The sequence below is a fragment of the Coturnix japonica genome, chromosome 29 (assembly GCF_054131305.1).
Source record: "Coturnix japonica strain WE chromosome 29, WE-NBRP24, whole genome shotgun sequence".
Classification (NCBI taxonomy): Eukaryota; Metazoa; Chordata; class Aves; order Galliformes; family Phasianidae; genus Coturnix; species Coturnix japonica.
The window spans coordinates 1,165,191-1,176,763 of record NC_140691.1 but is presented as its reverse complement, the minus strand read 5'-3'; positions in this window follow the sequence as shown (position 1 = coordinate 1,176,763).

Here is an 11,573-nt window from a genome sequence, read left to right as displayed (position 1 = left end):
AATCAAGGAGTCTTTATAGGAAGCAAGAGGGAGAGAGAGTCACCACCATGGATCTGACGTGTTTAGTAGTTCAGTCATTGATCTTCAGTAGTGGTGGGTCATCAGGAGTTGTTGTTCCACTGACGATGACTGTGACCACAGCAACAGTTTCCAATGATAGTATAAACTTACAAATAAGTCCAACGTGGTTCAGTCAGCTCTCCTTGGTGTGACAGCTCAAATCCAAAATGGTTGAGTCAGCTCTCCTTGGAATGGCAGCTTCTGGCTCTGGGATCTCATCTGGATCTTGCCAGCAGACAAGAGGGAGCAGGGACGCCCACCTGCTTCTTGTTCTTCACAGGACACGATGGTATCATTCCCCAGTTTTCCCATACCAAGCTGGAGCCAGATCTTCTGCCAGTAAACACTTCTGAGCACCCTCTTCTGGAGGTGAACAGCTCTGGAGGAAGGTGCTTTCAAATGTCCACAAAGTGATGTTGATTGTCACACAGTAGCACCCATCACTTGCCTCCTCCATAAATCAGTTACAGTCTTGTTGGTGAACCTGAAGACAAAAGGTCAGCGCGCTGGGACAAACAGCCACACACCAGTATCACAGAGTCACAGAATGACCCAGGTTGGAAGGGACCTCATGGATCATGAAGAACAAACCCCCCTGCCTGGCAGGGCCACCAAACATACACCTTTACTAGATCAGGTTGCCAAGGGCCCTGTCCAACCTGGCCCTGAACACCCCCAAGGACGGGGCATCCACAACCTCCCTGGGCAGCCCGTTCCAGGGCCTAACCACTCTGCTAGTAAACAACTTTCCCCCTAACATCCAACCTAAATCTTCCCTCTTTCAACTTCAATCAGTTTCCCCTTGTCCTGCTATTACCAGCCCCCTCCTCATCCTATGTGGAACACCAGTGCCAGCAGTGTGGCCGCCATTTTAGAACCCTCTCCACGTCACCTTGGTCACCGCTGCCGCGCGCAACGCACTCGCCTCTGACAGCTGTGGCAGTTAGCAGCCATGTCGGCAGCTAAGAGGGCTAGGGTAGAAGTTTTCCCTGTTTCAGGCGGGAGGATGGAGCTGGGGGCCCTAGGAGTGAGAAGGGGGAGGGGGCCCGCCATGACCACCAGGCAGAGGAGCCCCCCTGCAAAGGGGCACATGTGGGTCAGATCTATGAGGCAGGGGCTGGGTTGGGTCATATCTATGGGGCAGGAGCTGCTGTGGAGCTGATGTTGGTTAGATCTATGGGGCAGGAGCTGCTGTGGGCCCTATGTGGGTCAGATCTCTGAGACAGGAGCTGCTGTGTGGCTCATGTGGTTGAGATCTATGGGGCAGGAGGTGCTGTGGGGAAGACGTGGGTCAGATCTATGGGGCAGGAGCTGCTGTGGGGAAGACGTGGGTCAGATCTATGGGGCAGGAGCTGCTGTGGGGGTGCTGTGTGTCAGATCTATGGGGCAGGAGCTTCTGTGGGGTAGATGTGGGTCAGATCTATGGGACTGGAGCTGCTGTGGGTCTGATGGGGGCTAGATCTATGGGGCAGGAGCTGCTGTGGGGGTGATGTGTGTCAGATCTATGGGGCAGGAGAGGCTATGGCGCTGATGTTGGTAAGATATATGGGGCAGGAGCTGCTGTGGGGTAGATGTGGGTCAGATCTATGGGGCAGGAGCTGCTGTGGGGCTGATGTGTGTCACATCTACGGAACAGGTGCTGCTGTGGGGCTTATGTGGGTCAGATCTATAGGGAAGGAGCTGCTGTGGGGCAGGTGTGTGTCATATCTATGGGGCAGGAGCTGCTGTGGGGCTGGTGTGGGTCAGATCATTGGGGCAGGAGCTGGTGTGGGGCTGATGTGGGTCAGATCTATGGGGCAGGAGCTGCTGTAGGGCTGATTTGGATCAGATCTATGGGGCAGGAGCTGCTGTGGGGTAGTTGTGGGTTATATCTATGGGGCAGGAGATGCTCTGGGGCACATGTGAGTTTGATCTATGGGGCAGGAGCTGCTGTAGTGCAGATGTTGGTCAGATCTATGGGCCAGGAGCTGCTGTGGGGCAGATCTATGGGACAGGAGGTGCTGTGGTGCACATGTGGGTCAGATCTATAGACCAGGAGCTGCTGTGCGCCTGATGTGGTTAAGGTCTAAGGGGCAGGAGCTGCTCTGGGGCACATGTTGGTAAGATCTATGGGGCAGGAGCTGCTGTGGAGCTGATGTTGGTTAGATCTATGGGGCAGGAGCTGCTGTGGGGGCTATGTGGGTCAGATCTGTGGGACAGGAGCTGCTGTGGGGCTCATGTGGTTGAGATCTATGGGGCAGGCGTTGCTGTGGTGCTATTGTGGGTCAGATATATGGGGCAGGAACTGCTGTGGTGCTGATGTGGGTCAGATATATGGGGCAGAAGCTGCTATGGGGCAGAGGTGCGTCTGATCTATGGGGCAGGAGCTGCAGTGGGGCAGATGTGAGTCAGATCAATGGGGCAGGAGCTGTTGTGGGGATGATGAGGGTCAGATCTATGGGGCAGGAGCTGCTGTGGGGTAGATCTATGGGGCAGGAGCTGTTGTGAGGCTGATGATGGTCTGATCTATAAGGCAGGAGCTGCTGTGGGGCGCATGTGGGTCAGATGTATGGGGCAGGAGATGCTGTGTGGCTGATGCGGGTCAGATCTATGGGGCAGGAGCTGCTGTGGGGCTGGTGTGGGTCAGATCAATGGGGCAGGAGCTGCTGTGGGGCTGATGTGGGTCAGATCAATGGGGCAGGAGCTGGTGTGGGGCTGATTTGGATCAGATCTATGGGGCAGGAGCTGCTGTGGGGTAGTTGTGGGTCAGATCTATGGGGCAGAAGCTGCTATGGGTCACATGTGAGATCTATGGGGCAGGAGCTGCTGTGGGGTAGATGTTGGTCAGATCTATGGGGCAGGAGTAGCTGTGGGGCATATGTGAGTCAGATGTATGCGGCAGGAGCTACTGTAGTGCAGATGTGGGTCAGATCTATGGGGCAGGAGCTGCTGAGGGGTAGTTCTGGGTCAGATCTATGGGACTGGAGCTGCTGTGGGTCTGATGGGGGCTAGATCTATGGGGCAGGAGCTGCTGTGGGGGTGATGTGTGTCAGATCTATGGGGCAGGAGATGCTATGGCGCTGATGTTGGTAAGATATATGGGGCAGGAGCTGCAGTGGGGTAGATGTGGGTCTGATCTATAGGGCAGGAGCTGTTGTGGGTCCGATGTGGGTCAGATCTATGGGGCGGGAGCTGTTGTGGGTCCGATGTGGGTCAGATCTATGGGTCAGGAGCTGCTGTGTAGCTGATATGGGTCAGATCTATGGGGCAGGAGCTGCTATGGGGCAGATGTGGGTCAGATCATTGGGGCAGGAGCTGCAGTGGGGCAGATGTGAGTCAGATCTATGGGGCAGGAGCTGCTGTATGGCGCATGTGGGTCAGATCTATGGGGCAGGAGATGCTGTGGGGCAGATGTATGGGGCAGGAGCTGCTGTGGGGCTGGTGTTGGTCAGATCTGTGGGGCGGGAGCTGCTGTGTTGCTGCTGAGGGTCAGATCTATGGGGCAGGAGCTGCTGTGGGGCCTATGTGGGTCAGATCTGTGGGACAGGAGCTGCTGTGGGGCTCATGTGGTTGAGATCTATGGGGCAGGAGCTTCTGTGGGGATGATGAGGGTCAGATCTATGGGGCAGGAGCTGCTGTGTGGCTGATGCGGGTCAGATCTATGGGGCAGGAGCTGCTGTGGGGCAGATCTGTGTCAGATCTATGGGGCAGGAGCTGCTTTGGGGCAGATCTGGGTCAGATCTATGGGGTAGGTGCTGCTGTGGGGCAGATGTGGGTCAGATCTATGGGCAGGAGCTGTTGTGGGGCTGATGTGGGTCAGATCTATGGGGTAGGTGCTGCTGTGGAGCTGATGTTGGTAAGATCTATGGGGCAGGAGCTGCTGTGGGGTATATGTGGGTCATATCTGTTGGGCAGGTGGTGCTGTGTTGCTGCTGAGGGTCAGATCTATGGGGCAGAAGATGCTGTGGGGATGATGAGGGTCACATCTATGTAGCAGGAGATGCTGTGGGGTAGATCTATGGGGCAGGAGATGTTGTGAGGCTGATGAGGGTCTGATCTGTAAGGCAGGAGCTGCAGTGGGGCATATGTGTGTCAGATTTATTGGGCAGGAGCTGCTGTAGGGCGCATGTGGGTCAGATCTATGGGGCAGGAGATGCTATGGGGCAGATGTGGGTAAGATCTATGGGGCAGGAGCTGCTGTGGGGCTGAAGTGGGTCAGATCTATGGGGCAGGAGCTGCTGTGGGGCAGATGTGGTTCTGATCTATGGGGCAGGAGCTGCTGTGGGGCTGATGAGGGTCAGATCTATGGGGCAGGAGCTGCTGTGGTGCTGATTGGGATCAGATCTATGGGGCAGGAGCTGTTCTGTGGCTGATGTGGGTCAGATTTTTAGGGCAGAAGGCTCTGTGGGGCAGATGTGGGTCAGATCGATGAGGCAGAAGATGCTGTGGTGTTGATGGGCGTCAGATCTATGGGGCAGGAGCTGCAGTGGGGCAGATGTGAGTCAGATCAATGGGGCAGGAGCTGTTGTGAGGCTGATGATGGTCTGATCTATACGGCAGGAGCTTTTGTGGGGCGCATTTGGGTCATATGTATGGGGCAGGAGCTGCTGTGGGGCACATGAGGGTCAGATGTATGGGGCAGGAGCTGCTGTGTGGCTGATGTGGGTCAAAACTATGGGGCAGGAGCTGCTGTGGTGCTGATGTTGTTCTGATCTATGAGACAGGAGCTGCTGTGGGGCAGATGTGGGTCAGATTTTTAGGTCAGAAGGCTCTGTGGGGCAGATGTGGGTCAGATCGATGGGGCAGAAGATGCTGTGGGGCTGATGGGCGTCAGATCTATGGGGCAGAAGATGCTGTGGGGCTAATGTGGGTCAGATCTATAGTGTAGGAGCTGCTGTGGGGCACATGTTGGTCAGATCTATGGGGCAGGAGCTGCTCTGGGGCAGATGTGTGTCAGATCTATGTGGCAGGAGTTGCTGTCGGGCAGATCTCTTGGACAGGAGCTGCTCTGGGGCACATTTTGGACAGATCTATGGGGCAGGAGCTGCTGTGGTGTAGATGTGGGTCAGATCTATGGGACTGGAGCTGCTGTGGGGGTGATGTGGGTCCGATCTATGGGGCAGGAGCTGCTGTTTGGCTGATGTGGGTCTGATCTATGGGGCAGGAGCTTCTTTGGGGCTGATGTTGGTCAGATCTATGGGGCGGGAGCTGCTGTGCGTCTGATGTGGGTCAGATCTATGTGGAGAATGTTTATGCAGAATGGCTTCATGAGAAAGTACATGTAGAGATTCCACTAGTTAAATTGTAAAAGAATGAACGTGATTAAAGACAAAGACGGTCTATCGTAGGGCCGATCACGGGCTAAGCAGCTATGGAGAAATCAGGATGTGAAAATACAGGGTATGTAGCTAAAGACAAAATATGTATCTAGAGGCAAGGACGGCCTGAGGGAAAAGCAAGATGTGTAGCAAGGTGTAGACAGAGCTGCAAAGCAAAAGTATCCATAAGACTAACCACAAAGGTCAGATGAAGTAATGTGTAACCCACCAATCCTGAGCTTAACTTTTGCAATATGCATGAACTTATTACTGATTGTATAAATGAGATGCTGTAACACCTAATAAACGAGACTTGTTGACCATGATAGCATGAGACTTGTCTCCCGCGGTTACTTCCAACAAAGCTGTGTTACAGAAAGGCAGAATTTCTATACGTCCTTATCAAACTAGTTTTTTCTTCTTTTAGTTTGACTCCTGACTTTAACTTTGAAATCAGACAAAGACCTTACAGTAGCAGACGTATCTGATGAAGAATTCACCATTTGTTTACTGTTACAGCATGAAATGATTTGTAAAATGAGTACAGAGCAGGTAAAGAACATCTACCATGTGAAATCAAGGATCATCCATTCCTGCCCTAAACACACACTTATTCACCGAAAAAATTCTCCCTCTACATATCCAAAAGCTGATTTTAACAGAAATCAGAGCATAGACAGAAACACACAATCAAAATTAAAATGTTTCTTTGTGAGTCATTATGAAGTTAATAAAACATTTAATAAACACAGTGAGTCCGAGCTTCAGAGATGCTTTGTGTTTTTATTTATTTATCTAGCCGGAAGAATGTACACACACATTTCCTTGGACTGTGGTATTGAGAGATACACTTAAAGCAATCAAGCTGAAGTATAACAGAAGTATATCTAAAGCACCTTTCTTGAAGGACGGCAGGATCACTGAGGATAAGATAATACAGAGCCATAAATGAGAAGGATCAGAAGGACCAACCAAGCTGTATAGCATTTCAGAGTGTAGCTGGTTCTTCGAAGAACGAATGACTCTATGGTTCTATGATTCTGTGACTTAAGGTTGGAAAAGACCACTGAAGGTCATCTAGTTCAACCATCAACCCACTCCCAGCATGCCCACTATGTCCCTCAGAGCCACATCTACACGTTTCTTGGACGTCTGCAGGGATGGTGATTCCACCATCACCCTGGGCAAACCTTTCCAATACCTAATGACTATTTTTGAGAAGTTGTTTCTCCGAACATCCAGTAGAACCTCTCCTGGCACAACTCTAAGCCACTCCATCTTGTCCTGTCACTAGTTACACACAAAAAGAGGTTGAACCTCACCTCACCACAACCCCCCTTCAGGAAGTTGTAGAGAGCAATGAGGTCTCCCCCCAAGCCTCCTCTTCGCCGGACTAAATACCCCCAGCTTCCTCAGCTGCTCCTCACAAGACTTATGCTCCAGACCCCACACCAGCCTCATTACCATTCTATGAACATGTGCCAGGGTCTTTCTTGTAGTGAGGGGGCCCAAAAATGAACACAGTGCTCAAGTCACAACTTCACCAGTGCCAAGTACTGAGAGATTATCACCTCCCTGGTCCTGCTGGCAACACTATTTCTGATACAAGCCAGGCCTTCTAGGCTACCAGGCACACTGCTGGCTCACATTCATCTGGCTGTCAACGAACAACACCAGAATCTAGATTCTAGCCACAAGCCTGCAAAATGGAGTGGCATGATATTGTGATCAAAGTGCAGTAGCTGGCACTTGACTTTGTTGAAGCTTATACAATTGCCTTCAGCCCATTGATCCAGCCAATTCAGATCCCTCTGTAAGGCCTTCCTACTCTCAGGCAAATCAACACTTCCTTCCAGCGTGGAGTCATCTGCAAACTCACTGAGGATACACTCAATCCCCCCATCCAGATCATCAATAAAGATATTAAACAGGACCTACCCCTATACTGACGCCTGGGGGAAAAAAAAAAAAAAAGTCAATTAATGAAGCTGGGAAACAGCACAACATTAGGCACCTCTTTGTATTCTAAGTGAGACAAGAAAGAATATTTTCCACTTTAAATTCACAGTATGTAATTAGCAACAGGATAATAGTTATCTATAAATACCTACAAAATCCTTTTACTGAAGGCTTGTTTTGTTCTGGAGACAAACCATCTGTGCATTCCACTCAGAATCTGTATTTACAAATGCTCTGACTTATGTCATTGATATCAGATCAAAAGAACCACAAGCTAAAAACTGCTAACAAAGATAAGAACCAGCTTAAGTCGATCTGCATATACTAAAAGTTTAACTCTCACTGGGTTAGTAGAAAAAAACTACAGTACTGGAATGTAGAGGATTTTACAGACACTTTACACCTGTGTTTTGAACTGTGTATCTGAAGCCCAGGCTGCCCAGCAAAGCCACCAGGTGGCACGAACACATAGTACCAGAGGTGCTTTCTCTCACCATCCCTCAGCAAAGGCACTGCCCCAAAACAAACTGTGCGATCAACCCACCAAATGACAGAAGCACAAAATCATTTATCTGAAATGAATCTGAAAATATCTGGCAAACCAATACCCTTAATAAAAAGAGGAAGAGATGATTAGCCAAAAAAATACATTCTATTTCCTCACAATTATTGGGTTCAACTTCAGGCATCTTTTTATTCACTCAACATATCCTTTAAAAATCAGGTCACAGTAGCAGCCCCTGTTTTGTTACACAAGATGAAGAGCAGTCATGCCCTGCCCGGCATTAGAGTTCTCATCACCTGTTAACTCATCTGTGAGCTCATATGCAGCAATAATGTATAGATCAATCAGGAAATTAAAAAACAAATAAAAAACCAGCAGGATGCCATAAATGTTGCACTGATTCAGCAACAGGAGATAGTATTTACCTATTTGTGGCATTCGACTCTCTAAGACAAGATCAAACCATTTCAGAAACAATAAATGTCAAAAATCCTCTCAAATCTGTATCAAAGAGCATCAAGACCTCCAAAACATTGTACCCTAGAGCTTAAACTCTCAGGAAAGAAGATGACACATACATACAAGAAAATACTTTAAGGCTGTCAGAGAGAAGGCACCTACTACATTAAAGCACTGCAACTCGATCCTTGCAACACTGCAGTACTTGCAGTCTTTACAGTTAGCTGAATTCCATTTCTAGACCATCAGAAGAGCAGTAGAACAGGTGCCATTTGTAAACAGTGAGCTCTTCAGGAGTACAAGATGGATATTAACACTACCCAGCAAATGCATGCCTTGGGCAACAAATACATGAGCTCTACTTCACAGCGTCAATTGATGTGATATCTAAAGTATTCATAAATAATATCCACATATACTATTGGTTCCATTTAAATCTAATCAGAACTTGGTACAGTGTATATTAACAGTAATTGCAAAAACGGCTTTCAAGTTAAATTTTTCAATACATGGTCCTTCTACAAGGAATATAATGATTGCACCCAAAAAATTCAAATAGCATATCCATGCATCATTTAGATTGCTCAGAGGGATTAATAATTCTTTTGACAAATGAAATGGATGCGACAAAAGACAGAAAGTACTGATCACACAAGAACATTACGTGCGTGAAAACAGAGGACACTCAAAGTCCATGACGTGTTAAATCACCACTAAGATCATCACGTCCATCTATCAGAGACAAACATGAACTTTTATTGAATACTACACACCATACGTGTTTTGCATGTGTGTAATGGCCAGGGAGACCTGTCAGATCTATGGGGCAGGAGCTACTGTGGGGCAGATGTGCATCAGAATTATGGGGCAGGAGATGCTGTGGGGATGATATGGGTCAGATCTATGGAGCAGGAGCAGCTGTGGAGATGATGAGGGTCAGAACTATGTGGTAGGAGATGATGTGGGACAATGTGGGTCAGATCTATGGGGCAGTTGCTGCTGTGGGGCTAATTGGGGTAAGATCTATGGGGCAGGAGCTCTTGTGGGTCAGATCTACGGAGGAGGAGCTGCTTTGGGGCTGATGTTGGTCAGATTTATGGGGCAGGAGCTGTTGTGGTGCACATGTGGGTCAGATCTATGGGGCAGGAGCTGCAGTGGGGCAGATGTAGGTCAGATCTATTGGGCAGGAGCTGCTGTGGGGCTGATTGGCGTCAGATCTATGGGGCAGGAGCTGCTGTGGGGCAGATATGGTTCATATATATGGGCAAGGAGCTGCTGTGGCACAGATCTATGGGGCAGAAGATGCAGTGGGGCAGAAGATGCTTTGGGGCAGATGTGCATCAGATCTATGGGGCAGGAGCTGCTGTGTGGCTGATGTGGTTCAGATCTATGGGGCAGGAGCTCATGTGGGGCTGATATGGGTCAGATCTACGGAGCAGGAGCAGCTTTGGTGCAGATGAGAGTCAGATCTATGGGGCAGTAGCTGCTGTGCGTCAGATCTATGGGGCAGGAGCAACTGTGGAGATGATGTGGGTCAGAACTATGTGGTAGGAGATGATGTGAGACAATGTGGGTCAGATCTATGTGGCAGGAGCTGCTGTGGAGCTGATGCGGGTCTGATCTATGGGGCAGCAGCTGCTGTAGGGCTGATTGTGGTCAGATCTATTGGGCAGGAGATGCTCTGGGGCATATGTGGGTCAGATCTATGGGGCAGGAGCTGCTGTGGGGCACATGTGGGTTAGATATACGGGGCAGGAGTTGCTGTGGGGTAGATTTGGGTCAGATCTATGGGGCAGGTGCTGCTGTGGGGATGTTGTGGCTCAGATCCATGGGGCAGGAGCTGCGATGGGGCATATATGGGAGAGATATATGGGGCAGGAGCTGCTACGGGGATGATTGCGCTAAGATCAATAGGGCAGGAGCTGCTGTGAGGCAGATGTGGGTCAGATTTATTGAGAAGGATCTGCTGTGGGGTAGAGGTGGGTCAGATCAATGGGGCAGAAGCTGCTGTGGGGCAGAGGTGGGTCAGATCTACGGAGCAGGAGCTGCTCTGGGGCACATGTGGTTCAGGTCTGTGGGGCAGGTGCTGCTGTGGGGAAGATGTGGGTCAGATCTATGGGGCAGGAGCTGATGTGGGTCAGATCTGCAAGGCAGGAGCTGCTATGGGGCACATGTGTATCAGATCTATGGGGCAGGAGCTGCTGTGGGGCAGATGTAGGTCAGATCTATGGGGCAGGAACTGCTGTGGAGCTGATGTGGGTCAGATATATGGGGCAGGAGCTGCTGTGGTGCTGCTTGGCGTCAGATCTATGGACAGGAGCTGCTTTGGTGCAGATGTGGGTCAGATCTATGGGGCAGGAGTTGCTGTGTGGCTGATATGGGTCAGATCTATGTGGCACGCGCTGCTGTGGGGTAGATGTGGGTCAGATCTATGGGGCAGGAATTGCTGTGTGGATGATGTGGCTCAGATTTATGGGGCAGGAGCTGCTATGGGGCAGATGTGGGTCAGATCTATGGGGCAGGAGCTGCAGTGGGGATGATTGCGGTAAGATCTATAGGGCAGGAGCTGCTGTGAGGCAGATGTGGGTCAGATCTATTGGGAAGGATCTGCTGTGGGGTAGAGGTGGGTCACATCAATGAGGCAGGAGCTGCTGTGGGCAGATGTGGGTCTGATCTATGGGGCAGAAGCTGCTGTGGGTCAGATCTATGGGGCAGGAGTTGCTGTGGGGCACATGTGGGTCGGATCTATGGGTCAGGAGCTGCTGTGGGGTAGATGTGGGTCAGATCTATTGTACAGAAGCAGCTTTGGGGATGATGTGGCTAAGATATATGGGGCAGGAGCTGCTATGGGGCAGATGTGGGTGAGATATATGGGGCAGGATCTGATCTGGGAATGATTGCGGTAATGTCTATAGGGCAGGAGCTGCTGTGGGGTAGAGGTGGGTCAGATCAATGGGGCAGGACCTATGTGGGGCAGAGGGGGTTCTTATCTATTGGGCAGGAGCTGCTGTGGGGAACATGTGGGTCAGGTCTATAAGGCAGGTGCTGCTGTGGGGCTAATTGGGGTAAGATCTATGGGGCTGGAGCTGATGTGGGTCAGATCTATGGGGCAGGAGCTGCTGCGGGGCTGATGTGGGTCAGATCTATGGGGTAGAAGCTGCTATGGGGCACATGTGTATCAGATCTATGGGGCAGTAGCTGTTGTGGGGCACATGTGGGTAAGATCTATGGGCCTGGAGCTGCTGTGGGGCAGATGTAGGTCAGATCAATTGGTCAGGAGCTGCTGTGGAGCT